General features: G+C 39.5%; 1 protein-coding gene across 3 annotated transcripts in view; it reads left to right on the forward strand.

Annotated features, from left to right (window-relative positions):
* The first annotated feature begins 3,505 nt into the window (after positions 1–3,505).
* Positions 3,506–26,573, forward strand: part of LOC136886409 (uncharacterized) — a 314,687-nt gene continuing 291,619 nt past the window's right edge. The window contains exon 1 of one of the 3 annotated variants that reach the window (XM_067159198.2): positions 3,506–3,580. The gene's annotated coding sequence lies outside the window, so the exon portion shown is untranslated. Of the gene's footprint in view, positions 3,581–3,692; positions 3,865–26,573 lie in introns of those variants that run through there. The other 2 variants (XM_067159185.2, XM_067159191.2) reach the window with 2 other exon arrangements.

A 26,573-nucleotide genomic window follows, 5' to 3' on the forward strand; every position in this document is an offset into this window, starting at 1 on the left:
TCTTTCTTTTTAAATCCATTTATCCTCCAGCCCTTAATCCACATTAGTGCCGATCCCAGATAACTGGGGAAATAGGCCAGGAAAGTAGAAAAATATCTTAAGTACCTATAAAAACTTGATTCACATGAACTGACAACAAATGTGTCAAAAAGTGAAGCACATATCGTCTCTGATTTGGATTGCACCGAACTCCGTCGCACCTTCTAATCATTTTTGCTCGGCTGGGTGGCTCACCATCTATAACTTTGCTTCCCGCCGATACAATCAGCATATTGGGCCGACACCTAGTTGGTAGTCAGACCCCCCCCCCATCAGCACCATGTCAAGCTGCGTGCTCCATGATATTGATCCCGCCCTTTCTGACCAGGACTTACTTATCAAACTCCAACTGGCACACGTCCCAGCCCGAAGCGTCTCAACGATACTGCAAGACTTCGTTCCTATACGTCGGGTCCTGCTCCATCTCCATTCAGCGGACGCCGTTCCACATTTCATTGCAAACGGAATCTACTTGGACCGCCAGATCCATCGAGTGACGTCTAGTCCTTCGTACTTTGCCGAAGAAGCACCACCACAGTAGGCACCGCCCCCACCATCTTCCTCTCGTTCCTACACTACTCCCATCACCAGCACCACCATCACCACTACCGTCACACCATCCATCCATCCATCCATCCATCCATCCATCCATCCATCCATCCATCCATCCATCCATCCATCCATCCATCCATCCATTCCGGTCACAACTGTTGTAACATGCCACCCTTCTCCTCTCATGACTTCTTCCCTCCCTCTCTGCCGTACCCCTGAAGGACCTCAACCCCCGTACCAGCCCACTGAGACATCTCCGTCTACAGCTGCAGCACTGCCTTCGTCACCATCATCTACGCACGCCGCCGACGCCATAGCTTCCACCGCAACATCATCCACGCAGTCCTCATCAACCTGTCACACCATGTACAGTTGTGTGACCCGCGGAGTGGATCCTGCTCTCTCAGCCCGAACGATTCTTCAGGAACTTCAAACCACAGGCGTCCCAGTCCGTCGCGTCTTTCGGATCAAGAACTCCTCCGGCCCGACGTATATGGTCCGCGTCCATCTTCCAACTGCCGAAGATGTCCAACGACTTATTGCCATTGGAGCCTACATCTATCACCATCGTCAGAAAGTTGAGTTCTCTCTCTCTCCTCACCTCAACCTATTCGCCAACATTTCAACCCACCATATCGCCGCCCCCGGCCAGCTCCTCCTTTTCAACCTAGTACACCCGTTTGCCCACGCCTTTCTCTACCTAGTTTCTTCCCCCAACCACCTCCAACGCTAGATATCATCCGACTCCTTATCACTTCCCTCAACAATATCACAACAATTCTGCAACTCCTCACATACCATCTACACCCTGTTACATTCATTTACACTTCACTCCTAGCGCACAACTCCCCAGCTAAGAAGACCCACCGTTCCTTCCCCATAACTTTTCACAATCGCTATACCCATCTTCTTCTTCTATCACACCTCTTAAACACTTTTCCCTTCTCCCGGCCCGAGAGAGCGCGTTACGCTTCGAGGGGCCCGCCCAGTCCTTCGGGCGGGGAATGAAAAACAAAGTGAAGGTTGTTCGGTAGATGCAGTGTGGCTCTCGGTCCACAAATGGCCACGGCTGGTCCGTGGTCCAACAGCTCTGCACTCCGACTGGCCAACCGAGCAGAGGAGCGGTGGCCACGGCTCTACCGTAGCTCTACGTCTCTGCATTCGGGAGACGGGAAAGGGCTGGATCTCACGGCTGGCCCCAAACGTCGGCTGTCTAATAATGGTTTTCCATTCTGAATGCCGGGACAGTTCCTACTATAGGCCACGACCGCCAAACCCCTCACCTTCTCCGAGCATCTCCTTCACAGTGAAAAATCTGCCAGCTGAAAGATGGCATTACTGCCTAAGAGGCCCGCCTCCCCGTTTATTTTAATAGTAGTAGTAAAGTGAAGTATAATTTCTAGGCATATAACCATTCAGATATATAGGTAGGTACGGTATTTCAGCACGTAAAATGTTCGTCTCCGTAGCGTCACTGTTAAAGCTATTAACTGTCGTCCTCGGAGGCCCGGGTTCGATTCCCGGTACTGCCATTGGGGGTGTGCCTGAAAAGAGCTGCACCACGTCGGGATGAGGACACGAGTTTACTTTACTTTTAACAATAAAGACAGACTGTATGTTTTCCGTGTTTACTTTATTTACACGAGTTTAGGCTACTTAGTTGTAATGTTTTCTGTATTTATACGACGCTAATAAAAGACTTAAGTAAAACATTTGACAAGAATAACTTTGTCTGGACTATAAATAATTGAAAAAATGCAAAGTTGATTAAAAATATTAAAAACCAGCATTTTTTTATTTAATTGTTAAATACCTACTTGTTTTCTTTCTTTCTTAATCCGTTTAACGTCGTTGGTTTTTCCCTCGGACTCAGTGAAAGATCCTACCTCTACTTTGGATCGGGGGATACAACCGGAAAGGACGACCAGTAACTCGCCCAGGCGGCCTCACCTGTGGGCCGTGTGTGGGGTGGAGCGGGGGGGGGGGGGGGGGGGGGGTTCGCCGGGGTGGGATGGGAAGATTGGAAGGGATAGATCAAGGGAGAGGGAAGGAAGCGGCCGTGCCTTAAGTTAGGCACCATCCCGGCATTTGCCTGGAGGAGAAATGGGAGACCACGGAGAATGACTTCGAGGATGGCTGAGGTGGAAATCGAACCCCCCTCTACTCAGTTGACCTCCTGTAGCTGAGTGGACCCCTTTCCAGCCCTCGTACCACTTTTCAAATTTCGTGGCAGAGCCGAAAATCGAAGCCGGGCCTCTGGGGGTGGCAGCTAATCACAACAACCACTACACCACAGAGGCGCGTTCTGATTCTTAATTTCATAGTTTTGATTTAATGGATTCGATTTCTGAAAACCCGTTTAAATTTGTAAAGTCACGTTTTATTTCGGATTGTGGTGGTGGGGTTTGAACTCCCCTCCCCTCCCCCCGGAGGGTACGGGCGTACGGCCATGATTCTATCAATGTAAGGTTGCTCCTTTCAAGAGAGAATTGATTTCGTGATCATTTTGACTTCACTCATTCACTACTACTACTACTAAAATAATAATAATAATAATAATAATAATAATAATAATAATAATAATAATAATAATAATAATAATAATAATAATAATAATAATAATAATAATAATAATAATAATAAAATCTACGTTTAGAAAGTTCCGCACGTCCAACCCTAATCGAAAACAATTAGATTGGTTCTTAGTTTCGTAAAGTGGGCACGCTTGATCTCGTACGCCTCGTAGTTGTGTTATTCGTTTCGGGGAGTTCACGTTTCATATGATGGCAGAACATGCTTTTGGTGAATCACAAATTTAAAGCATGCTCACTGGCGTCATATTCAGAGGGTGTAAAAAGAAGAGTATCCGCACCAACCGACCCGTTGGTTCAGTAGAAACGGATATGACGTTATAGTACACCTTTGTTGTTCACTCAGCGTGCGGCATTGCGTCATAGGAATGCAGCTATCTTGCTTGTCACTCGCCAATGTAAGTGTATTTATTGATTGCCAAGTCTAATTCTTGCAATGAGCATTCACCAATAACTTCCAGTTAAATAGTCTTGTGACCTTCCATTCGCTTCATTTTATGATAAGTTAAAGTGTTGTTCAGTATGATGTGATTGTGGAATTGAGTGATCGTTGTTTCTGGAGGCATCACTGTACGATTTGTTTAAATTGTTTGTGACTGTGACTAGTTGCTCTCGGCCATACCAAATACAGTGTTTGGTCATACGTCTTATCTCCTTGGAATAATTCACACGGTACCGCATTGTAAGTAATTACTAAGCACATAGGCTTACATACAGTAGTTATTACTTGTGTTATGGCTAGCGCGTGCTTTACAGCAAGTAAGTACTTTGGTATCCAGTCGAGTCGCATGAAAAAAAAAAAAAAAACGGCGAGGAGAATTGAGAACGTTATATACTATATTTTTTAAATATGGTGAAGATAATTGCAGTGTTCTTGAACTTGATGTAGAAGAAATGTACAATATAGTAAGGGTTATAGTTAAAAATTATGATAGAACACAATGAAGGTGCTTGCTTGTGCGTGTGTCGTTATAAGGACAATATACAAATAAATTATGTTGATGCCGGTACCGTATTTAAATTACAGTAGGCCTACCGGTTACTACACAATTTTACATTAAAATACAGAAAAATAATATGATCGAGGTGAATAGTTTCACGGCAGAATAAAAAATCCAACTTTTGAGGCTTCTTAGAAAGTACGGTAGATTCAAGAGATCTGTTGTTTTTGCAATTGTCACTGTGAACGTTCAAAAGCTCCAATCCATTGAGTCGATTTTCACTTGTTTATTGTCAGTTTCTGTTTATTTTCTTTTGTAAAATTCCCGTGGGGGAGTTCTAATCCCCCATTAACCCTCCTTTGCTATGCCCCTCTTAACCATGTTAGATTAGATAGGCTGAAAACAGTTTGATAGGGAAGCATTTTCTGTATTGAGCATTTTCATTTGGAAGGCTCTCTCTGTGTTAAAGGAAGTCCGTCATACAGTTTGAAAATATCTACCATTTGACAGTAGAAAGCTTGCAGAATAATTTTTGACTTTTTTTAGTAGGTATGATTTATTTATATAGTATAAACCATTGTGTGGTGATAATGTGACTTGCTCAGCTAAACACAGTCGTTCAGTTAAGATATTGTCTTTATTTTACTTCTATTTTAGACCAAACAAGGAAAATACATGGCATTATGGAAATAAGGTTTTTATAACCTAGGGCAAGGTTACCAATTAGGTCTACGCATTTCTACAGGGCATCAGCACCCATTTGACAGTTCGTAGGGGGGCCCAGATCTGGGGGTACATAGTATTTTAAATATTTTGGAAGATAAATGGCGACTTGTATTCTGTGGTAGAATTACCCACAGTGTTCCCTGCCTGTTGGTGGGGGACGGTACTACCGCTTCTGCGTAATACTGACTTTTAAATCATTTTCTTGAAAGGAAAACACCTGACTGGACTAGATTTCTGTCTTTCCCTGGGAGCTAGGAGGGGAGGGGGCGGCCCCACCTTGCCCCCCCCCCGGGTATGGGCGCCCTTGCTACAGGGGACCACCTGTTTTTGACACCCTTCTCCCAGCCCCTGTTCAGTTTTGTTAGATCCCTAGGTTTTTCTTGTTTACCATCAAATTATTTAATATATTTATCATTTTAATTTATTTTGATCCCTGGCAGTCAATACATGTGAACGGTCATCTAGCCTTCTAGCTAATTCTTCAGACTTGGTATTTTATTTACCTATATAGATCTGAGCATAACATATTTGCTGCATATCATGTCTGCCCTCTAGTGAGTCTTTGATGACATCAATTTAATGTTGACAACTCAGAATGCACCAGTCAGTTCTTTTATGTATCTAAGTTGAAGCTTTTGGTATTAACATGTCTTATGGCTGGGGATCATCTGAACATTTGAGTTACGAAATTAGCAATACAAAATGTGTGATGCGATGTTGTGTAGGAACTGTGCAGACTGTGATGTGAAGTATTGATGGATGACTTTGGAAAACACAGTTTCGTTGCTAATGAGGTCAGCAAACTCAGGTGTTTCTGTGGCAAATATTTGTAATAACTCATTTCTAAGTTCATAAAATCTGGAAAGTAGGTACAGGTCTTTGGACAACCAGCGAATTTAGGTGTGAAGAATCAGTTTCATGAATAGCTCTTGCTTCCTGACACAGTACTTTGAGAAGTCTAGTTTTTAGAGCTCTACCTTGAATGTAATTAACCATTTCAACAACCAAACTCATTAGTTAGGTAGGTACTTAGATCTGAAGGAATGGTTTTTATCACCAAAGCTTACCAATGTAAAAAAATGGTGTGGTTCCAGTGTGCAGAAAATCTTGCTTCAGTCTTGAAGTAAAACCTCTCATTCGACCAGTCATTGTTGGGGCTCCATCAGTGCACACTGAAATACAATTGTTCCAACTCAGTCCATTTTCTTCCAGTGTCGCTGTCATAGAATTATATATGTATGACCCTGTTGACTTCAGAGGCAATTCTTTGATGTCCATTAATTCATCCAGTTAAAGTGGACATTTTTTACATTCATGTCATTTTTCCACTACTTTTTAGTATAAGCTGACATGTCTTCTATGCAGCGAGCAATTGTATTGTTTGACACAGGTACTTTTGATATCTTCCCCTCAGCAGCCTCTCCTAACATAGAGTAACTATTTCTTTACAAGCCAGTAAAATTCAAAGTTTCTGCTGCTGTATGTGACTGCATATTCCTGGCAATTATTTCTGCTACTTCATAGCTAGCTACTAGCGCTTTTTTTAACTTGTAATTATTTTATTCACTGCCTTACCAAACCAAACCCCATGGCGTAACAGCCCCGAAGGCCATGGCCTACCAAGCGACCGCTGCTCAGCCGGAAAGACTACAGATTATGAGGTGTCGTGCAGTCAGCACGACGGATCATCTCGCCCGTTATCCTTGGCTTTCTAGACTGCGGTCGCTATCTCAGCGTCGGATAGCTCCTCAAATGTAATCACGTAGGCTGTGTGGACCTCGAACCAGCTCTCAGATGCAGTTAAAAATCCCTGACCTGGCCAGAAATCAAACCCGGGGCCTCTGGGTAAGAGGCAAGCACGCTACCCCCACACCATGGTGGGAGATCCTTTATAATATTTTTTGAAACTAGGTAACCACCAACACAGAAATGAAAATCATTAACTATGATAACACTGAAGGTGTCACTCAGCTCTTATTTGTATTGAAAAAAATTCAGACTGGCAAGCAGTGGGGAAAAAAGTCATTTTTAAAGGGTTTTATATTTTTATTGATGACTGTACTTTTTGAATGAAGTAAGTACTTTAAGTGTTGAATTGAATCGTTAAGAGTGGTACAGTAATACCTACCATACCTGCACATAACACAGCTCTAGAGAGAATATTTTCTCTTCTAGTTTTCAGTGGACGGACAAGCAAAATAAGTTCACAGCTGACAATATAAAATGGAAAAATGGAAAACTATGACAGCATTGTCTTTATTTTGGAACCTAGTCTATTTTAAAACGTTTTAACAAACTTAAATACACAACTACGGTATATGAATCATAAGGAGAACACCACACTTCTCCACAGTATAAAATACACTGAAAGACTGCATTGGTATTGGAAATGTTTGGAGCAGAGAGGATGTTTATGAAACCTATTACCTTTATTAGAAGTACCCAGCTAGGGTTTATTTATCATAAGATAAGATATCTGAGTCATCTTATGCTCGCGCAGCTATGAGCACGAGCGAATAAGTGTGTGGACCCTCGCTTACGATGCGAAAATTGGTCCCTTTTCTTAGTATTAAATAAACCTCATGTTTCAGCAGTGATTATTGTCAGAGGGCTTTTAAATTCATGCAGTGAGTAGATGAGTCTAAGCAATACATAGGTATCAAAAATGAAAGTTAGAAATTTACTCCCTTCAGTGGTTTTTTACAATTATTTCGTGAACTGTTGACCGAGAAGTGGTCCCTTTTCTTGTGCACACATGCACATAGCTCATTCTATGTTAAGGAAACAGTATTGCTCTTATGGACCTACAAGAAGTGAACACACACCCCCTCTGAGACACCCATAATTCCTTGTGATTAAAGGATATTATACTGTACTTTGTAATGTATTATGAAAGACATAAAAAGCTATTTGCTTTAAGTCACACAGACAGGTCTTATGGCGACGATGGGATAGGAGAGGCCTAGGATTGGGAAGGAAGCGGCCGTGGCCTTAATTAAGGTACAGCCCCAGCATTTGCCTGGTGTGAAAATGGGAAACCACGGTAAACCATCTTCAGGGCTGCCAACAGTGGAATTTGAACCCACTGTCTCCCGGATGCAAGCTCACAGCTGCGCGACTTTAACTGCACGGCCAACTCGCCCAGTACAGATAAAAAGGATGAGGATGAGGCATTTTCGCCTGTGAGTTATTGAAATAACTACATAACATTTTCTTTTTCATAAATATATTCTTAAGGAGGAAGCACAATGGCAGGAACAGCCATTGCTTCATTGCCTTCCTTCATTTTCCTTCTTCTGTGTTGCTCTGTACAAGAATTGTGTAGTCCCTCACTCTGTGAACCGCCGGCAGCTCACTTCTGTAGTGAAGTAATCTACAGTATTTATTTGTTGCGTGTGTGTTTTTAGGCTTTAAATCAGTGCGTAATTGTCTTGTGTTGAGTGAGAGTTGGTTGTATACTGCTTAGTATTTGTGTGTGTTCTATTATTTTCGTACTGTACAGAAGTTGTTACTAAAGATTTTGGTGTTGTGGTGTGCAGCGATATGTCATGGCATAACTTGTACTGATAAAAAAATTGCCATGTGTTTTATTTGTGCTTAGTTTTGTTATTCAGCTGTTCTTGTTTTTGTGAGCGATATGAGAGCACAGTAGTTCCCACGTTGCCTGGAGAAATTTATTAAATGCAATTAAATGCGTCCCTCACCCCTCGAGTCCATAAACATTTTTTTTTATTTCAATGCTGATTTCACAAATTTATGTGCCGCCATTTTCCCGTGATGGCGTTGAGTAGAGCTGTTCGATGTGACAACCCTGTTGTCATAAGAGCAATACTGTGAAGTCGGGGGATGAGCCACTACAATCTAGACTATAAATCATTTTACTCACGCTGAGTGAAATGGTAGTTTAGGGGAAGGCCTAAAATTTAATTCACAATATTTATAAGTGGTCCTATCGATAAATACTACATAACGAAAGTTATGTAGTCGTAGTAGTATGACCTGGTCTAGAATTACAATTTAGGCCTATTCCAAATTATAGCACCACAATTCACTAAATAACTCAAAATTCAACCCTGAAAAGAGCTGTTTCTTAACCCTCGAAGTGGCGGTCATTTATCCCGTAGTGGCAGCGATATTTTACCGGTATTGCAGACTCTTAGTATAAACTAGCTGATGTACCCGTGCTTCGCTACGGGATTCTCAGAAAGACTGACGTTGTGGTTTTCCTAACTGAAGTCAACATAGGTCATTACAAAAACGTCAGTAGGTATGTAGCGATTAAAAGCAATCTATATATATAAAATAGCTTGTCCTGACTGATTGACTGACTGATTCATCATCGCCGAGCCAAAACTACTGGACATAAAGAAATGAAATTTTGGAGATACATTCATATTAAGGTGTAGGTGCGTGCTAAGAGAGGATTTTTGGATATTCCGTCGCTAAGGGGGTGAAAAGGGGGTTGAAATTTTAAAATGAGTGTATCTATATCTCGAAACCTTAAAAGTTTACAGATGTAAAAATTGGTATTTAAAATCTTCTTTAAAAATAAGGAAACACGTATTTTTTTGCTTTCAGAAAATCACAATAGGAGGGGTGAAAAAGGGCTGAAAACCGGGCTGAATGCCTTTAATCAGGATACCGGTACTTATATCTCAGAAACTGAAGATATTACAGACCTGAAAATTGGTACTTTTGATCTCTTTTAAAAATAAAGAAACACGTATTTTTTTGTTTTCGGAAAATCCCAATAGGAGTGGTGAAATGGGGTGAAAATTTGGTTGAATGCCTTTAATGAGGATACTTATACCTCAAAAACTGAAGATATTACAGACCTGAAAATTTGAATTTGGGGTCTCCTTTAAGAATAAAGAAACACGTGTTTTTTTGTTTTTTGGAAAATCCAATTAATGGGGGGTTGAAAAGGGGGGTGAATTTTAAAATGAGTGAATCTACATCTTAAAACTTTAAAAGTTTACAGATGTAAAAATTGATATTTAGAATCTCCTTTAAAAATAAACACGTATTGTTTTGTTTTCGGAAATTCCCAATAGGAAGGGTGGAAAAGGTTGAAAATATGTTGAATGCCTTTAATGAGGCTACTTATATTTCAGAACCTGAAGATATTACAGACCTGAAAATTGGTATTTGGGATCTACTTTAAAAATAAAGAAACAGGTATTTTTTCGTTTTTGGAAAATCCAAATAATGAGGGGTGAAAAGGGGGGGGGGGTGAATTTTTAAAATGAGTGTATCTATATCTTAAAACTTTTTAAGTTTACAGATGTAAAAATTGGTATTTAGAATCTCCTTTAAAAATAAATAAACGTGTACTTTTTGTTTTCGGAAAACCCAAAGGAGGGGTGAAAAAGGGGTTGAAAGCCTTTAATGAGGATACTTATATCTCAGAAACTGAAGATATTACACACCTGAAAATTGGTATTTGGGATCTCCCTTAAAAAATAAAGAAACACGTATTTTTTTGTTTTTGGAAAATCCAATTAATGGCGGTAAAACAGGAGTGACAAATTGGGGTGAATTTTTTGAAAGACTATATCTACAGAATATCTGAGAAATATAAAATGTTACAGACGTAAAAAGTGGTATTTGGAATCTCCTATAAATGTAAAGGAACACAGGTGATTTCTTTTTGGAAACTCCTCTTAAGGCGAACTAAAAAGGGGGTGAAATTTTAAAATGAGAATTTCTACAGCATATCACAAACAACTTAACATGTTACAGAAGTGAAAAATTGCATTTTTTTATCTCTATTAAAAATAAAGAAACGCGTATTTTTAGTTTTCGGAAATACCACTTGAGTGGAAGAGGGCGGGGGGTAAAAGTGACTGAAAATGGTGTTGAATTCTTTTAATTAGGCTAATGGTATCTCAAAAAAGATGTTACAGACGTGAAATTTGATATTTGGAATCTGCTTTAAAAGAAAAGAAACACGTATGCTCGGAAAATACAATGAAGGGGGAGGAGGTGAAAGAATTGAAAAATTAATTGACTTAATTGTATGAGAATACTTACATCTAGTAAAAACTAAAGTTGTTACAGACGTGAAAATGGGTACTTGGATCTCCTTTAAAACAAAGAAAGACGCATTTTTGGGGGGGGGGGGGTATCATCTTGTGGGCGGGAGTGAAAAGCACTTGAATTCCTTTCATGAGGGCACATAAATCAAAAACTGAAGAAGTTAGAGTCATGATAATTGGTATTTAGAAGATCCTTTACTATTAAAGAAACAAGTATTTTTTTGCCGGAAAATTCACTTGGGGAGGGAGGAGTGTGAAAGGATGTGAAAAAAGTGAATTATTTTTATGGGGATACTTATATCTCAAAACTGAAGGTAATAGACGTGAATATTAGTGTTTGGAATCTCCTTTAAACATAAAAAAACACGCCTTCTTTTAATTTTTTGGGGGGGGGGGTAAATAAATTTAACGGCGGTGGGGTGTAAAAGGAGGTGAGACCAATTGATTTTACTGTTCATAATGTACTTATAAGGAGCATCCGTTGCTCAGGCGGCAGCCCGCCGGCCTCTCACAGCTGGGTTCCGTGGTTCAAATCCCGATCACTCCATTTGACATTCGTGCTGGACAAAACGGAGGTGGGGCAGGTTTTCCACCGGATACTCCGGTTTTCCCTGTCATCATTCATTCCAGCATCACTGTACAATATTTCATTTCATTTGTCATTCATCGATCATTGCCCGAGAGGATTGCTTCGGCAGCCGGCACAATTTCTATTGTCGCCGCTAGATGGGGGCTTTATTCATTCCATTCCTAACCATGTCGAATTACTGGAAACAGGCTGTAGATTTTCGATGTACTTATTCTGATCATAAACCGATCATTTTAAATCTTTCCTGGGTTCGTTTTCAACAGCCATCTTTTCCTTCGGAGAACGTTCTTAGATTACAGTAGATTCTCCTGGCATATAAATAAAAAATTAAACACAGTTGAAATAAACGATAGGAATGAGAGTGACCGTCAAATTGTTCACCTCTATAATAAGGTCAGTAATGAACGGAAGTATGTCATTCGTATCGCCAGAAATCCTGTACACTTACCTACACGCGACAATGGTGCTGGTCACATTGTCAACAATGACAATGGCAACAGAGGTAATTTACCGCCAAGTAGCGGTCTTGCATCTTGCTGTGGGGTCCAGAACATCTATAATAATAATAATAATAATAATAATAATAATAATAATAAAATAATAATATTCTGGACCGTCGTCAAATGTGCGGACCGCGCTGGAAACGGGTCCTGGACGGGTAATGACTAAGAATGCAGTCCGGTCGCGAGTTCAGTATTGCCAAGGCACCCAAGATGATACCACGCCGGTTCTCCTGCAGGATTTGATCCGTATTAAAAATGCTTATAGGAAAAGATGGCCAAAACTTAGGGACCCGACTGACCGGGTGGAATACCTGGAGCTAGCCCGGGATGTACGAAATTGATTGCTGGAAAGAAAGATTGAAAATGGGAGGAAACTTGCCGTAATCTATTTGAAAACGAGTCAGATCGCGAATTTTGGCGGATTCTCGCAGAAAACGAGTCAGATCTCGAATTTCGGCAGATTATATATCTAAAACAATAAGCATTCAATTATGAATATCAGTATAATACCGTAGTGAAGCACGGGTATCTTGCTAGTGTTATATAAAATACTCGATCAAATAGAAAACCGCACTCTTCTGCCATTATTCCGTTACATATGCACACTGCTCATTCCAATCAGTTCCTCAGAGTAGGGATTGAATAGCTTGAATGCTATGATGAACCAGTAGTATCCGAAAATGTATGAAACAGAACAATGGCATGCTTAAGAAGAAAGTTATCTAACTCCCCATATAATTCCCGCCAAAATTCAGGCAGGCTGTTACATTCGGTACGACCGGGTGAGTTGGTCGTGTAGTTGGGGCGCACAGTCGTGAGTTTGTATGCGGGAGATAATGGATTTGAATCCCACTGTCGGCGGCCCTGAAGATGGTATTCCGTGGTTTCCCATTTTCGCACCAGGCAAATGCTGGTGCTGTATCTTAATTAAAACCAAGGCCATTTCCTTCACACTCCTAGCCCTTTCCTATCCCATCGTCGCCGTAAGACCTATCTGTGTCGGTGTGACGTAAAGCCCCTTGCAAAAAAAAAAAATAATAATAATGAATGACACATAAATGATCAGAAATTTAATACCATATACCTTTACTTACGTAGTATTTATAGATACAACCACTAATAACATAAATATTTGAGAATTAAATTTTAGGCCTTTCCCTAAACTACCATTTCACTCAGCGTGAATACAATTATTTATGACCTTGATTGTAGGGACTTATTCCCCAGACTTTAAATACCGATATTCACTAAATTCTCTTCAGCCGTTTTCTCGTGATGCGTGTACATACATACAGACAGACAGAAATTACGGAAAAGTAAAATGTGCATTTCCTTGTTACTGGTGACATGACTGATACAGAAATACCATCCTTTTTAAATTCTGAGCAATGTACAGACAAAACACTTATTTTATATATATAGGTAGATTGTGTTAAAAATCGTTGACATGTTATACATACATAAACAGTACACCCTTTTATCCTCAAAAGTACAAGGAATAAGATGATGATGATACTAAATCTGTTATTTATCATCCACCAAGTGTAAGACCAAAAATATATTGAATTTGTTTATATTGTCTATTTTTCCAAAATTTTTGTTATTTTAAAAAATGACATATACAAAAGGAGCACCAGTTCATAGTAAATAGTTGTGTAGCCTACCAGTATATAGTTTATAATACTGTTCTTAGCTGGAAAAATTATACTACAATGTATACAGCAATTGTATGCTACCACTTGTACATTTCACTCAGTCACTTGGGTGGGTCTTTCTTTTTACTCCACGATTGTCAGGCCTCCAGAAGTGCACTAGTTTATGATAACACCCCTGGTGAATACCACCATTACATCCTGGACACCAGAATGCAGACTCCTTTTCTTGCAAGCACACAACACATAGGCGATTGTTATTCTGTGGCAATTTTTCAAGAGCATGAGAGGGGCCTTCTGCATGACCTGCTGGCCTCACAACTGGAATTGGGAACTGTTCATTTAGCAATCCCCTAACTATACTGACCATGAAGTCTCATCTTGCTAAAGGCTTATCAGTGTTCTTTATGTACAGGATGTATGCATCATATAATGTCATATCTAGAAGATTTGAAAAAAAAAACTGCTTCCAGTACCTTCTGGTGGTTCTGTAACAAGAGGCATGGAAAATGCACTTATCTTTATTATCTACACCTCCCGTGAAGGTATTGTACTTATGAATCAGTAGTGGTTTCAACCCTTCATTTCCCTGTCAACTCCTTAAAACATTGTCCTCAGTGTGACATCCTGTTGTGAGACAATAAACTGGTTTCCGTGTTTTAGTCTCTTTATAAGCAACGTTACCTTGCCTAAAGTAAATGGTTTGCCTAGGTTCAAATTTTGTACGTAAAACAATCTGAGACAGTCCCTTTGAAGATTTATTCACTGTTCCTGTGAGGAAATGATTCAGTATTGCGGACATGAATGCATATCAACACTTCAGATTGATGTCAGAAGGAAAACTGGCGACTAAATATAGCTGGCTCAGCTGAGACATACATGTGGCTGGCCGCTGAGTATGTAGCAGCTAGCACAAGACAGCAGGATTATGACGCTACTTTGGCAACGATTTACACTAGATTAGTGCAAGATGCTATTATGCAAACTATTTCATGATTATGACCGAACATTTCTCCTTCAATTGATTTGTAATTAGCACATTTCGATAAATAATAATTCGATTATCAAAATAAAATAAAGAGCATGTCAAAACGCCTGATAGCCTATCAGGCGTTGCCACTGGGCAAACGCATAAAATGCCTGATATCAGGCGTTTGCCTCTTGGAGGGTTAAGAAAAGCTTATACCTCTTCACTTTTATTAAATTCTACATTAATTTTATTCCAAATTAGCAGTGAAGAGGGGGTTTCCCCTCTGGCTTGGAGGAAAAATTTACCTCTAAGTCAGATAGATTCTTCCGCCGCCTGTGTAGTGAACTGAGATTTTCTGGCTCATCGGGTATTCCTAGGAAACAGATTAGTAAAAGGGTATACTTTTTGCCCTGGAAGTCTTCACTATTCAACACCCCCACCCGGCTGAAATAAGACGAAGTGTGTTCATGGATCACGGCTGTCTGCGGCTTGGCTATTCCAGCTCTGGAACTTTGGACTGTTAGATTGGCAGAGTAGTACTGTTCGTTAAAAGTGAGAAAATGTGTGGTTTTTCATTTGTTCGAGTATTTCATATGAAAGCATTGCTTTTAATCGCGCCATTCCTATTGCTGTCATTGTAATGACCTATGTTCATTTCAGTTGGGAAAACTACATAGACAGTCTGTCTGAGGATGTAAAAAGGCAGGTGAAGAGTGAGAGTCTGCCATTATAATGAAAACTCCCCAACCTGATTGTGACTGATGGAAGGCAAGGGGGCGTACCATTACAGTGAAAATTCCCTAACCCAGCCTTCATATGAGAAAAGACATTTGGTGACTTCCCTATCGCATTTCTAGGGTAACGTTAAGTGCTATGCAATTTCATACAATCTTGCTAACAACGTGTACACTACCTAACCTAGAATTCTGTATACAATGGAGAATTCTGTAGCGAAGCATGGGTACATCAGCTAGTAATATTTAAAAGTCGTAGGTACATTTTTAACCCTTTTTTTTATGGGTATCAGCCTATATCAATCTTAAAATTATTGGATATGGGATCTTTCTAATCTTATAAACTATAGAATAAAATGTTGAACAATGATCTCATAAAATGTTATAGTATAACATATAAAATGATAATGCACAGAAAGTATGTTAAAAATACTGTAAACTAACAGTTTTGAAGATTATAATGTGATTAATCTCGAATATTTGAGTGTTTAAAACCAAAATGGATCCTCTTCTTATACACCACTAGCTGATGTACCCGTGCTTCGCTACGGGATTCTCAGAAAGACTGACTTTGTGGTTTTCTTAACCTGAAATCAACATAGGTCATTACAAAAATGTAAGTATGAATGTAGCGATTAAAAGCAATGCTATCATATAAAATACTCGATCAAATGGAAAGCCGCACGTTTTATCACTTTTAACGAACAGTGCTGCGGTTAGATTGCGGTGCCAATCTAATAGTCCAAAGTTCCAGACCTGGGATGACCAGGCCGCAGATTGCCATGAACAGTCATCTGCCATTATTCCGTTAAATATGCACACTGTTCATTTTAATCAGTGCCTCAGAGTAGGGATTGAATAGCCCGAATGCTATGATGATCCAGTGTGTTACGTACCAATAGTATCAGAAAATTTATAAACCAGGGGAATGGCATGCTAAAGAAGAAAGTTATCTAACTCCCCAGCTACTTCCCATCAATATTCAGGCAGGCTTTTACACTCTGCACGACTGGGCGAGTTGACAGTGTGGTTAGCGGTGCGCAGCTGTGAGCTTGCATCGGAGAGATAGTGGATTCGAACCCCATTGTCGGCAGTGCTGAAGATGGTATTCTGTGGTCTCCCACTTTCACACCAGTCAAATGCTGGGCCTGTACCTTAATTAAGGCCTAAGACACTCCTAGCCCTTTCCTATCCGATCGTCGCCATAAAAGCTATCTATGTTGGTGCGACGTAAATCAAATAAAAATTACACTGTACGCAGCAGTAATCCTATCTACCGGAGATGAGGGGCAACAGAAGACACAAAGCACATCACGACAAACAATGGCCAATGTAATGGTATTGTTGATCAATGTTATGAGCTTTCTATATTGTAGGCCTTCACATTTAGTTTTCTTTCAACTCTGTGATTTGTAAAATATTTTATACCCTAAACTGTAGTTTCTTATTCTCCGACTTTACACACCGATTTTCATTAAATACTGTTTACCCATTTTCTCGTTACTCGGTGCTGATATGGACTTAGTGACAAAAATCCAAATTCATGAATATCTTTGTGATCATAGCCAGTACGGTAACAATGTATAAGGCATGAATAATAGGAGATTTAATATTATATAACCTTAGTTATGTAGCATTCATCGATTACACCTCTAATAAGAAATATTTGAGAATTACATTTTAGGCCTTCCCCTAAACTACCATTTTTCTCAGCGTGAATACAATTATTGATAGCCTAGATTGTAGCAGCTTATTCCCCAACTTTGAATATCCATTTTCTTTAAAATACGACCACTAATAACATAATTGTTGAGAATTCAATTTTAGGCCTTCCCCTAAACTACCATTTCACTCAGCGTGAATAAAATAATTTACAGCCTAGATTGTAGAGGCTCATTCCCCGACTTCACATACCGATTTTCATTAGACCACTAATAACATAAATAGTTGAGAATTCAATTTTAGGCTTTCCCCTAAACTACCATTTCACTCAGCGTGAGTAAAATGATTTATAGCTTAGATTGTAGAGGCTCATCCCCCGACTTCACATACCGATTTTCATTAAATTCTCTTTTACCGTTTTCTCGTGATGCGTGTACATACATACATACAGACAGACAGACAGACAGACAGAAATTACGGAAAAGCAAAAAGTGCATTTTCTTGTTACTATGGACATGACCGATACAGAAATACCATTATTTTCAAATTCTGAGCAATGTACAGACAAAACTCTTATTTTATATATATAGATTAGGACTACGACGGCCTTGAGTGTGAAAGCACAATCATCCAAGGGGGATATTTATTCCACACCCATAACATGAGTTCAAGTTAGTAAAATCAGTGGCAAATATTTAAAATAGGAGTGTGAACGTATCAAGTGTGTTAAAATATGTATGGTTGATTTATCAGAAAGTCGTAGAAAAAAGGTAGAACTTCTTGTAGGAGACGTTGCTATTGATAAAATGTTGAGGTGTCAAAGCTAGCTGATGTCAATGTTTGGTTATGTTAATACGGTAATCGATTGGATTCAAAAGACAGTCAAGTGGATGTTATTATCCCTGTTAAAATATTTATTCGAAGAAATGATCGAGTTTTACTCGTACGGTGCGTGTTAAGTACGTCAGACTGTTCCGGCAATGCTAGTTTTCTTCGGAACCTCCGTTCTAAGTATTTGGTCAATATGTCTTTTGAGGCTATAACCATCGTCTAGCTGAATCTGGTAATGTAAATGACCGAACTTTCCAATGACTACTCCATACTTTCATGACATTTTATTCCCTTCATAGAATTTTAAGATTGATACAGGCTGACGATGCCCATAAAAAAAGGGGGTGAAACATGTACCTATGACTTAAATATTAAGTATAAATTTTAACCACATGAAATAGTGGATTGTATTGTATTGAACAGGTGGATCTATAAATATTATTATAATATTTGTGATATACGTCATATTCGATACGGAACCAAAATGAGAATAGTTACTTGTAACATACCACTTAGTCAAGCAGCTCATCTCCTTTCTCTCAAGTCTTCCCAGCCCAAACTTTGCAACATTTTTGTAACACTACTCTTTTGTTGGAAATCGCCCAGATTTTTTCTAGTTCTTGAATCAAGTAATCCTGGTGAGGGTCCCATAAATTGGAACCATACTCTAGTTGGGGTCTTGCCAGAGACTTATATGCCCTCTCCTTTACATCCTTACTACAACCCCTAAATACTCTCTGTTATGACCATACACGAATGACATTTATAATTAAACATGAACACCTTGCTTACACAAACACTGTATTGAAAAGTGTCTCGTGATACACTGACATAAAGCAACCTCTACAAAGAATAACACAGTTTCTATATAAATGCTGTGGTCGACATGCGCGCATTCTACTGGAATATAACAGTCTCCCACGCTTAATTTTGAAGAAGAGTTTTTGGTGTACATTTAAGTAACATAGTCCTTAAGGTACTGCGGCGGACGGCGTGTCCTATCTGGTCGGCAGGTTAGGTTTGGGGGTGGAGGTCCGTTTTCTTCTGCTTCAAGTCTTCGATTTTGCATGTCGTCTTCTGCCTCGAGTCCTTGATTACTCCCGGGGATTGGCTCATTCATCCAGTCAGTGAAGATGAAAGGTTGTTTGTATTCAGGATGTTGTTCTTGTTGACGATCAGTGATTGTACCTGTCTTCTTCGGAACCTCCGTTCTAAGTATTTGGTCAATATGTCTTTTGAGGCTATAACCATCGTCTAGCTGAATCTGGTAATGTAAATGACCGAACTTTCCAATGACTACTCTATACTTCCATGACATTTTATTCCCTTCATAGAATTTCACTTGGACTCTGTCTCCCACGCTTAGATTGCGATGTCCATTAGTCTCCTCTTGATTTCCTTCCTGTTTGATTGGGCGAATAACGTCTAGTTTGATCCGTAATGGTCTGTTCGGATACAGTTCAGCTGGTGATTTTCCACACTCTAGAGGGGTGGCACGATATTTCAGAAGGATCTCTTGCACTTTTCTGGATATAGACAAGGACTCATTCGACATGGCTTTTAGTCGACGTTTTAGTGTCTGGATGTTTCGTTCAGCCATTCCATTAGTTGCGGGATGTCCAGGAGCTGTGAATTTTTGGAATATACCATGTTCCCTACATAACGATTTGAATAGGTCACTTACAAATATTGTAGCGTTATCAGAGACTATCGCTATTGGGAATCCATGAAATGAAAATATTTCTCTTAATAGCTCAACTGTCTTCACAGATGTCGGAGCTTCTCGAATTACTTCGATTTCTGCCCACCTGGATTTTGCATCAACAATTAGAAGGAAGTAGAAACATTGAAATGGACCTGCATAATCCATGTGGATGCGGCTCCAGTTGTCTGTAGGGATGTCCCAATGGTGAATCGGTGCTTTCGCTGGAGAGGATCGAATGTCAGCGCAGGCCTGACAAGGTTTTACCATTTTCTCAATATCCTTATCAATATTCTTCCAGTAGCAATAACGCCTTGCTAATTGTTTCATTTTTGTAATCCCTATGTGTGTGCTATGTAATTCCTTCAGGATTGATGGCTGGAGTTTTGATGGAATGACGACTCTTTGACCCTTGAATAAGATTCCATCATCTAGCGTGAATTCATTGTCTATGGATTCAGATGACATGAGCTCTGCTTTGATTTTTGATAACAATTCATCGTTTTCTGTTGAAATTCAAATACTGTCAGGATTTAATTCCGTGGTTGCTATTTCAGCGATGGTTGAATAACAGAGTTTATGAACTTCGTCATTGAACACTATATCCTTTGAAATGTGTGATTGAATGATTGCTGCTCTTGACAAGCAGTCAACGTTGGTATGTTCTGAACCTTTTTTATATACAACTTCATAGTCAAATCCCGAAAGAAATGAAGCATATCTTAAAAATCTAGCAGAAGTCATAGCTGGTAATCTTGAATTCTAATGGAAGATTCTGGTAAGTGGGCTATTGTCTGTTATCAACTTAAACTTGCGTCCAAATAGATACATATAAAAATAGTTGACAGCGAACATAATTGCTAGAGCCTCACGATCCAGCTGGCTGTAGTTACGTTCAGCTGAAGACGGACCTTGAAGCAAATGCGATAGGCTTTTCAACATCATCAGCAATATGTGACAGGACTCCAGCAATACCCGTTGGACTGGCGTCGCAAGCTAGAACCAGTGGTAGATCTGCATTATAAGGTATCAGCACTCAATCACTTGCGATCTCGTCCTTTAGTCTGGCAAATGCTGATTCACAAGAACTAGTCCACTGAAACTTCTTATTCTTGCGGAGAAGCTGCCTCAAGGGGTAGGTCATAGTTGAAGTATTTGGAATGAATCTTGAATAATATGTTATCATTCCAAGAAATCTTCGAACATCGTCTGTATTGACCGGATGAGGCATTTCAAGTATTGCTTTAACTTTGGCTGGTGACTTCATGATTTTTTTATATTCAATAACATAGCCCAGATATTCGATGCTGGTTTCAAAGAAAACACACTTCCTTTGATTTAGGTATAAGTCGAATTCTTTGAGCCTTTGAAGGCAGGCAAATAGGTTTTGTTGACATTCTGTTTTTGTAAAACCATGAATAATAATGTTATCAAAATATGAATGAGTTTTTGATAGTCCAGATAAAACTTGATCTATGATTCTATTAAATTCGGACGGAGCTGTTTTTATACCAAAGGAAAGACGATGCATGCGATATGTACCTCGATGTGTTGATATGGTTTGGATCTTGCTGCTCTCATCATCAACCTGGAGATGAAGATATCCTTTATATATGTCCAGGCGGCAAAAGTACCTCGAGTTCTTCAAGCTATTTAGGTTGTCATCCACTTTCCGAATTGGGTAGTTTGCTGCTACTAATTTGTCATTGACTCCTATCTTGTAATCAATGCAAAGGCGAACTCCGCCATCGGACTTTGGAATCACTACTAGTGGCGAACCCCAATCACTGTAATTGATTTTTGAGATTATCCCACCTGCTTCTAAATCGTCTAATTCTTTTTCTACTTTCTCCCGTAAGGCATATGGAACATCACGTTCTTTATGAAAGACTGGCTTCGCATCCTTTTGGAGCTGAAGAGACACTTTCAAATTTGGCACACACCCTATCCTTTCTTCGAAAATTTCTGGAAATCTCTTGATTATCTAAGTAATACTACCGACTGACTGTATATCGATATGACTAGTATTTGATTCCACTTCACGGTCAATTTCTTGAAGATTAATACCAAGGTGACGGATCCAGACACGCCCCAGAAGCGGTTCGAAGTCGTCCGGTACTACATATAACTCCTCAGATGAAGTTCTATTCTGATAAGAAACAGTAACATTAACCTTGCCATCAGGTAAAAACACATTCTTAGTATAAGAACGAAATGCAACATCTGCTTTCAGGAGTTGTACACGTAAGTCAAGCGCTTTGAAACTAGAACGTGATAGCAACAAGGTAAAACCGGCTCCAGAATCTACTTCAAATCTCTGGGGTATTCCTTCTATAAGAACTGTAGCATAAAATTTCTTCGCATGTGGATATTTGTGATATTGAAAAATGTCTATTATATGGCTAACACCAAATGTTTGAGTAATATCTTCTTCCTGAAGAAAATGAGAGTCGATTTTGGAATTCCTTCTCGTTGCTAACAAAGTATGTATACACACTTTCTTAATGTGGCCGAATTTCCCACATGAACTGCATTTCAGATTGTTAAAACCAGTCCTACAGTCCTTCGCTAGATGATTGTCTCTACCACAACGTAAACACATATTTTGAATTCCCAATTCCTTGTAGTCAATTTTTGATCTGGCCTTGCTTACAGGTATTGCTTGGCTTTGATCATCGTGAGATACGTCCTGTCTTGATTTGTGATTGATTTTTTGAACAGAATCATTATAAGTACCCTGGTAAAAAACTGATGGTGATAGTTCCTTGCTGTCTAACGTACATGTTTCAAGAGCGATAGCTTTTGTTACAATTTCGTTAAATTCTTGAACATTTGCCTGGAGTAATTGTTCACGAATTGAACTGTCATAAATTCCCCTAATGAACTGTGCTCTTAGAAATACATCTGCAATGCTTACCTTACACTCACATGTAGAATTGAAGTCGCAGTCAATTGTAGCACGCCTTAATGTAGCAACATAGTCGGCAATAGGTTGATTTTCAAGCTGGTAAGTGGATAAAAACCTATGTTGGGCTACCAGAACATTCTTCTTAGGACAAAGATGTTTTTCTAGGGTTTCAATTAAATTGTCATAATCGAAATCACTAGGTGTTTTTGGTGCCACTAATGCAGATAATGTGTTATAACTCGTAGATCCAATCGAATTAAGTAGCATCTGAGCAGCGTATTTCTTGTTGGTGAACACATCTTTCAATTGTAGATAGTTTTCGAAACGTTGCCGGTAATTTCGAAAGTTCTCTGCTTGTGGGTTGAAACATTCAAAGGGTGGAATTAGAAATGTATTGGAATTAATAATAGGTTGAGTAGATTGAACTGGTGCTTGAGTTCTCAGTTGATCTAAGAGTGCCTGTTGATTGGCATGCATTGCTGCCAAAAATTGCTTAAACTGGTCTGCATCCATGGAGAAATGTTTGAGTTATGTCTCCCAAAAAAATAATTGAAGGTTAGGAATATGACATTTACGTAGTTGAGGTTATATACGTAACACGTATACGTATTCCCGTTCAGTCACTAATCGCAGAACATATTTGTATTCAGACACAGTATTATCATTTTCCTCTGACGTTTTGAAAGTTTTCCTTGTCGCCAGTTATGACCATACACGAATGACATTTATAATTAAACATGAACACCTTGCTTACACAAACACTGTATTGAAAAGTGTCTCGTGATACACTGACATAAAGCAACTTCTACAAAGAATAACACAGTTTCTATATAAATGCTGTGGTCGACATGTGCGCATTCTACTGGGATATAACACTCTCATAACCATGTGCAGAGATCTGTACCCTTTATTTACAATCATATTTATGTGATCACCCCAATGACAATCTTTCCTTATATTAAGACCTAGGTACTTTCAATGATTTCCAAAGGGAACTTTCACCCCATGGAAATCATACAGCACAATTGGCTTTTGACTTTATACAGTGTGGAACGATACAAACTGCTGGATAACTAAACATTTTATAAGTACATTGCTTCACTTCGTATTAAAGTACAAGGATTGGGGCAAAAGTCATGGCAACTAATTTTTTCTTCTTGTAGATACAGTATATGAACGGATCACAAACGTATATGTTTCGTGTGGAAGTTTTGCAGGCATAGTATGTATTCAGAACAACAGATGGTTCTGTGATAGTTGGTAGTAGCGCAGCGAGGGCTGTGAAATCAGTCGGTTGGTAAGTGTCATGCGAGATGGAAGTAACCCGTGTTGAGCAGCGCGCTTACATCAGAATAGCTGTTCTCCAAGGGAGAAATGGGATGGAATGTCACAGTGAATTAGTGGAAGCCCTTGGGAATAATGCCCTACCATGCCGTACAGTAGCACGGTGGGTAGGAAAGCACAAACACAGGTGACATCACGATTGTGATATTTGCTGGTCATGCACACCTTGAAGTGGAAGCCATGAACGGCATAGCATGTTACTAAATGTCTCAGCTCATAGTTCCCTTGTTGCCAATCACTGTAGATCATAGCGTCTGCGGTGTAGAACTCTGACCATATTTCATTTTTTCTTTTTCCAAAGCACTTACATGAGGCCTTTATATGCAGGAGTTGCTGGCAAAAGTAGCTGCAGTCGTAGTTCCTCCATGAAGCAAGACTCCCTGGTGAGCTCGTATGCGAGCCGCGATGGTGAGAATTTGGAAAGGCATAATAATTTTTCAGAAAAGTAGCTTTCACTTTCTCAATTTGTTCCAGATTTCTCTGTGTGCAGTGTATCCATATTAATTCTAGTCCATATGTTATGATAGGAGTGATTTTAATTTTGAATAATTTCATTGCTGTTCCAATTGATAGTCTATTGATGAGTTTTATGTCATTCATCGCCTTGATAGCCGTGTTTGTTATGTCTTCTATGTGTTTTCTGAATATGATGCCACGTGTTTGTAAGGTCATGCCAAGATATTTGAAGTGTGACACTGCTGTTGGTCTCTTTTCTTGGTAAAAGAAAGTGGCCTGTGGTCCCCCTTTTCTGAAGCTCATGGACACTGTCTTTTTTTCATTAATTTGTAGCTCATTTTCCTTTGTCCATTGCACTAGTTGATCGAAGGCAATCTGCAATTCTACCTGGTCTGTTGATGTTATTACCATATCATCTGCATAGATATATAGACGTACCTTTTCTGATGTTATTGCTTGAACTACGTCAGCTGTTGCTGCAATAAAGAGCAGAGGGCTCAGTGGATCTCCTTGGAGTACCCCGTTTGTTTGTTGAATTGGACGTGAGATATTGATACCGTCACTAATGATTATGCTGCTGTTATGCAGTATGTTTTGAATAATTTGCAATAGATAGTTCTCTTCACCAACCAATTGCTGTCGTTTCTCCATTATTAATTTCCGACTGATTGAATCCAAAGCCTTCGTGTAATCTATAAATATTGCATGTAGTTTTTGTCCTAGGTTTGAAAAGGTAGTCTGTATGTCATTGAGTAGACAGGTAATGGCTTGGATTGTGCTTCTGTCTTTCCTGAAACCGAATTGTTCCTCAGGTAATTTCAAGTCTATTATATTTGTAAGCCTCTTGCATAGTAATTTAGTCAGTAACTTGAACATCGTGCATTCTAGGGCAATTCCTCTGTATGAATTAGCATCCCCTGCATCTCCGTTCCCTTTATATAGCTTTTTGACTGTAGATTTCCTCCAACTGTCCAGAATATTGTTTTGCTGTAGGCATCCGTTAAGAAGATTGATTATTTCATCTTTCATTTCAGGCCATATTTCTTTAATACGATCACCGTGTATAGAGTCGGGTCCACTTGATTTGTTGTTCCTGAGACTTGTTATAACCTCCGCCACTTCTTCCTCTGTAAAAGGTTCGACCTTCGTGGCATCACTTGCCATTTCCAGATCAGGGTGGGTTTCTCTTGTTTGAATTACTTGGCGTAGACATTCCTCCCATACATCTGTTGAAATGCTTCTAGGAAATGTTGGTTGCCGTACATTCAGTGGCTTATATGGGTTCTGTTCTGCTTCATGTATCAGTTCACTTTCTTCTCTTTGTTGATGCTCTTTCTTTGCTTCCCTCACTAGGCGTTTATAGATTCTTGTTAGTGTTCAGCATACTTCATGCAGTTTATCTCCGATGGTTCACTCCTTGCTATGTGTAAAGCATCCAGAACCGTACGCCAAGCTGTATAATATGCTTCATTGAACCACTTTCTCGCTATAGGAAGGACTGGTGATGCCGCACTTCTTATTACCTGCTCTATACCAGCTGCTCCACTGTCAAGGTGTCCTTGCAGAATGTGCTCAGGTATTTGTTGTTTAAACTCAGGGTCCACTTTCCACTTTGATAGCTGTCGCCTTAACCTCCTGGTGATTGGTGCTTCTTGTTGCGCTTCCTTGCACAGTTTGATTCTTGTTTCGACCGGTAGATGCTTTCTGTCTATCGTGTTTCGTATCTTTTGAGTCACTGACTTGATGTTTTTCATATTTGTAAAAACTAAATCAATTATGCTTGATCCATTATGGCATATGTATGTTTTATTTTCTTTCTGATTTATTAAAGAGAAGCCTTCTTCCTCCATATATTCCAAGGAGCCTGCATTTCTTGAATATTGTGTGTCTATTCGACAGTTCATATCACCAGCCACGATAACGGTGCTATTTTCGTTGATTTTGCCGAGTGCTGATCCAAGTTCATCTATTATATCTCTGGCAGTGTATTCAGGTTGGAAATAGACAGCGATTATCCAACACATTTGAGTCTGGACTAGTAATAAATGTCTTGTTTTGTGAGGTGTCCTAAATGGAGTTAAACTCTTATCCAAGTAGCACGCTATGCCTCCACTTGGTCTTCCTAATTGTCCCTGTTCTGCAAAAACATTTAGTGAATATCGGTCTTTCAGGTTGTATTTTGTCTTTAGAAACGTCTCTGTGATAATTATAATATGGCATTGCAAAAACATTTCATCTGGAATTGTTGTCGCCAAGCTCGATAGTCCTTCCACATTCCATAAGAGTACATTCAATTCTTGTAGTGATTCTAGATTAGATAGCACTGAGCATTCTG

Source organism: Anabrus simplex, chromosome 1 (assembly GCF_040414725.1).
Source record: "Anabrus simplex isolate iqAnaSimp1 chromosome 1, ASM4041472v1, whole genome shotgun sequence".
NCBI lineage: Eukaryota > Metazoa > Arthropoda > Insecta > Orthoptera > Tettigoniidae > Anabrus > Anabrus simplex.